The sequence below is a fragment of the Schistocerca serialis genome, unplaced genomic scaffold (genome assembly GCF_023864345.2).
Source record: "Schistocerca serialis cubense isolate TAMUIC-IGC-003099 unplaced genomic scaffold, iqSchSeri2.2 HiC_scaffold_133, whole genome shotgun sequence".
NCBI classification, from domain to species: Eukaryota; Metazoa; Arthropoda; class Insecta; order Orthoptera; family Acrididae; genus Schistocerca; species Schistocerca serialis.
This window is the reverse complement of record NW_026047547.1, coordinates 227,501-232,500: the sequence shown is the minus strand read 5'-3', so window position 1 is coordinate 232,500 and position 5,000 is coordinate 227,501. Positions and strand designations below refer to the sequence as shown.

The following is a 5,000-nucleotide window of genomic DNA, read 5'->3' as shown; positions in this document are numbered from 1 at the left end:
GCCCACCGAGACACTCAATAAAGAGCACCCTGGTAGGATTTCAACGGGGTCCGCCTCGGGACGCACGAGCACGCACGAGGCGGTCGCACGCCTTCGGCTCGCCCCACCGGCAGGACGTCCCACGATACATGCCAGTTAAACACCGACGGGCGGTGAACCAACAGCGTGGGACACAAATCCAACTACGAGCTTTTTAACCGTTACAACTTTAATATACGCTATTGGAGCTGGAATTACCGCGGCTGCTGGCACCAGACTTGCCCTCCAATAGATACTCGTTAAAGGATTTAAAGTGTACTCATTCCGATTACGGGGCCTCGGATGAGTCCCGTATCGTTATTTTTCGTCACTACCTCCCCGTGCCGGGAGTGGGTAATTTGCGCGCCTGCTGCCTTCCTTGGATGTGGTAGCCGTTTCTCAGGCTCCCTCTCCGGAATCGAACCCTGATTCCCCGTTACCCGTTACAACCATGGTAGGCGCAGAACCTACCATCGACAGTTGATAAGGCAGACATTTGAAAGATGCGTCGCCGGTACGAGGACCGTGCGATCAGCCCAAAGTTATTCAGAGTCACCAAGGCAAACGGACCGGACGAGCCGACCGATTGGTTTTGATCTAATAAAAGCGTCCCTTCCATCTCTGGTCGGGACTCTGTTTGCATGTATTAGCTCTAGAATTACCACAGTTATCCAAGTAACGTGGGTACGATCTAAGGAACCATAACTGATTTAATGAGCCATTCGCGGTTTCACCTTAATGCGGCTTGTACTGAGACATGCATGGCTTAATCTTTGAGACAAGCATATGACTACTGGCAGGATCAACCAGGGAGCTGCGTCAACTAGAGCTGAGCAGCCGGCCGCCCGGGAGTGTGTCCCGGGGGCCCGCGCGAACACGCAAGCGTCCGCTCAATTATTCTGCAAACAGGAGGAGGCTGAGCTCCCCTGCACAACACACCTCGAAACCCTCTCAGGTCCCGGCGGCGCGCAGCGCCGTCCTAAGTACTTGGTCGGGTTCGAGAGAGGCGCAATCGCCCGGAGTTAGGCGAGTAGACGCTTTAGGTGCGACCACCCGTGCTCCCAACTGAGCTTGCCGCTGCCGACAGAGGCCCGGGAGCGTGCTGTCGTGGCATTGCCGGCGGGAGACAACACGCGCCACCTACGGTGACCGGCAGCTCCAACGCCAGCGCCACAGAAGGACAAAAGCCCCACTTGGGTGCCGAAGCGAACTCTCCCAGCACAGCGCACGCGCCAACACGTCCGCACAGCTGCGATACAAACCACCTGCGAGAACCGCTGGGGCGACCGAGCAGCAGACGGCGTCGCGGCGCCGAGCGCCGGGCGGCGGCGCATCCTCAGCGCACACAGTCCTCAATCGGACCAGCACACTGCAGATGGCCACCGCGCTTCGCACCGGGCCCGCGAGGACCTACTTTGGCCGCAAGGCGCCGCGAGCAGGGGGCGCCGGCGCGCAGCTGCGCCGCCTGCCGCGTCCGTCGGCCGGCGCGCCTGCCACTGGCCGCCCCCACCAGCCGGCTGTAGCGCGTGCGCCCACGCACCGCGCTGCCAGCACGCCGGGCGGCCCCCCCTCACCGGCCGGGGACGGTCCCACCCAGCCACCGCCGCGTATCGCCTCACACCCAGATCCCCCTTTCACGTTCGTGGGCATGGTGGGTCCCCTTTCACGTTCGTGGGCATGGTGGGTATCCATGAAACAACCGGTTAATAGCTCGACCGATCGTCGCCAACACTGATTCACCTCTAGCGAGAACAACCGCACCACAACGGGTTACCAGTTGTTCATTTGCGTAACGTCACCAGCAAACGTAGACGTCCATCGCCATTTGCAACGAGTATTGCATGCCTGTGTCAGGTGTCACAACACACTACGTCTGCCCACATAGACGCAACAACATGTGCACGCCTAGAGAACACGTGGAAGGTAGCCCCCGTACGTATGCGGTGTCCATTGCGCGAACGACTGTCAGCCGGCCTCTGCAGCATGTCGCAGATGTGGAACGCGGTGCAACATGCTATCACAGTGTGTGAGAAGAGACGACTACGTCCGAATACACGCTCCACTACATCAACAGACTGCTCATGCTGATCGCCATCCAGGGCGTCCGTTCCTCCCACACGTCTGAATGGCGTACCACACTGCAATCCAGCTCCTAAAGGGAGACGACACGTAGCTGCGTCCACAATATTTGGACTGTATGGTCCGCCGTTGCTAGGCGCAGTCGTCGTACGGTCACACATGTGCCACGATGTATCATTCAGTACATACGGACCAATGTGCAGCACAGTTTGTGGGTTTTGCGTACATCCGCGGACAGGTGACAGGCCGTACCACAACGTAGGCTGAGTACGTCGGCATGCGAAGGGCATTGAACATGCAAACTTCTCAACGACCAGCTTGCGAAGGCAGGGGGGAAGGGGGGGGGCATGTACGTCCTGCTGCTATCCACATTACAGTGTATAGCAGGAGCATGTGGAAAGTCAGCAACACTTGCAAGGTGTTTAACATGACGCGATACACAGGGGACCGGGCAGTGCGAATAGCGAACTATATTGCGAGGGTTGCGGTTAGGCAACACTACACTAATTTAACGAGTTGCATAACAATTACAGAGCAGGTTCAGCGACAACGTGCGTCAGGTTAAGGCGCAATATAGGTTAGGTTGAGGCGCAATATGGGTTACGTTAAGGCACAAATTAGGTTACGTTAAGGCACAAATTAGGTTACGTTAAGGCACAAATTGGGTTACGTTAAGGCACAAATTGGGTTACGTTAAGGCACAAATTGGGTTACGTTAAGGCACAACATGGGTTACGTTAAGGCACAACATGGGTTACGTTAAGGCACAACATGGGTTACGTTAAGGCACAACATGGGTTACGTTAAGGCACAACATGGGTTACGTTAAGGCACAACATGGGTTACGTTAAGGCACAACATGGGTTACGTTAAGGCACAACATGGGTTACGTTAAGGCACAACATGGGTTACGTTAAGGCACAACATGGGTTACGTTAAGGCACAACATGGGTTACGTTAAGGCACAACATGGGTTAGGTTAAGGCACAACATGGGTTAGGTTAAGGCACAACATGGGTTAGGTTAAGGCACAACATGGGTTAGGTTAAGGCACAACGTAAGTTAGGTTAAGGCACAACGTAAGTTAGGTTAAGGCACAACGTAAGTTAGGTTAAGGCACAACGTAGGTTAGGTTAAGGCACAACGTAGGTTAGGTTAAGGCACAACGTAGGTTAGGTTAAGGCACAACGTAGGTTAGGTTAAGGCACAACGTAGGTTAGGTTAAGGCACAACGTAGGTTAGGTTAAGGCACAACGTAGGTTAGGTTAAGGCACAACGTAGGTTAGGTTAAGGCACAACGTAGGTTAGGTTAAGGCACAACGTAGGTTAGGTTAAGGCACAACGTAGGTTAGGTTAAGGCACAACGTAGGTTAGGTTAAGGCACAACGTAGGTTAGGTTAAGGCACAACGTAGGTTAGGTTAAGGCACAACGTAGGTTAGGTTAAGGCACAACGTAGGTTAGGTTAAGGCACAACGTAGGTTAGGTTAAGGCACAACGTAGGTTAGGTTAAGGCACAACGTAGGTTAGGTTAAGGCACAACGTAGGTTAGGTTAAGGCACAACGTAGGTTAGGTTAAGGCACAACGTAGGTTAGGTTAAGGCACAACGTAGGTTAGGTTAAGGCACAACGTAGGTTAGGTTAAGGCACAACGTAGGTTAGGTTAAGGCACAACGTAGGTTAGGTTAAGGCACAACGTAGGTTAGGTTAAGGCACAACGTAGGTTAGGTTAAGGCACAACGTAGGTTAGGTTAAGGCACAACGTAGGTTAGGTTAAGGCACAACGTAGGTTAGGTTAAGGCACAACGTAGGTTAGGTTAAGGTACAACATAGGTTAGGTTAAGGTACAACATAGGTTAGGTTAAGGTACAACGTAGGTTAGGTTAAGGCGCAATGTCGGTTAGGTTAAGGTACGATATAGCTTAGGTTAAGGTACACATTGTTGTAGGGAAAGGTGTATTTGGGGGGGGGGGGCGGCGGCAGGTTCGTTGATAGTGATTATCGTAAGTGCATGCCTGCGGGATCATCCGATTTGTCACGTCAGGATGCACTTGTGGCTCATGACAGGCGGCGCTCCGATTCCAAGGTTGTGGCAGATCTGTGTCTTTCATTCCTGCCATTGTTTGTGTACTGTGACAGGAGGCAGTATGGTGATGTTGGGTGCACCCCTGTGTAGGACATGTGTGGGTGTTCGTGGCTTAGCTGAGCAATGGCGGATGTCGGAAGGGTGGGATATTCTGTTTTCTGGGTGGACCTCCCGGTCTGGTTATGATAGTGTGGATTGTGTAATGTGGCGGAGAGGATGCACCGGATGTTCTTCCATGCTGGTGGTTAGATATTGTGTGTGTGCCTGTTAGAGGCAGAGAGTAGTGTGTGATAGTGTCTGGCTGACGTGTGGTTCTCATTGTGTGCAGAGTCTTTCAGCATGTATAGGGACGGTTGTATATATTATCTGTATTCTGATGGCTCTGCATTTATTACTAATCAGTGCCGTGTATACGGTTACTCTGGTTCCAGTCGAAACTGTTCTATCTCTGTACATTAGTGACACTGCGGCTCCACTATGTTGCTGCCCCTGTCGGCCGTTTCCCCCAGTGTATGGCTAGTGATTATCAGCAATCAGTCTATTAGTCAATACCGGTAGTGTGACGACTTCAAATGTCCGGGATGGGGGAAGCTAAACCCTTCCCGTGGGTCAGGGCCTAGAAAGACTCTTCCCACGCAGGAGGCTCGGACTGTCGTTACTCTTCCGAGAAATATATTTGCCCAGCGTTTTTTGCGACTGCGAGTGCAACGCCAGGAGGCTCCGACTGTCGTTACTGTTCCAAGATATATATTTGCCCAACGTTTTTTGCGACTGCGAGTGCAACGCCCACGGGTACCGACATGGATGGGGCGCTTCCTA

General features: G+C 53.0%; 1 non-coding gene across 1 annotated transcript in view; it reads right to left on the bottom strand.

Annotated features, from left to right (window-relative positions):
• The window catches only part of LOC126439679 (small subunit ribosomal RNA), a 1,909-nt gene extending 1,078 nt beyond the window's left edge, over positions 1 to 831 (bottom strand). Inside the window, exon 1 of the ribosomal RNA XR_007581313.1 lies at positions 1 to 831. This exon is cut by the window's left edge and continues 1,078 nt beyond it. This is a non-coding gene — a ribosomal RNA (small subunit ribosomal RNA).
• Positions 832 to 5,000: the final 4,169 nt, after the last annotated feature.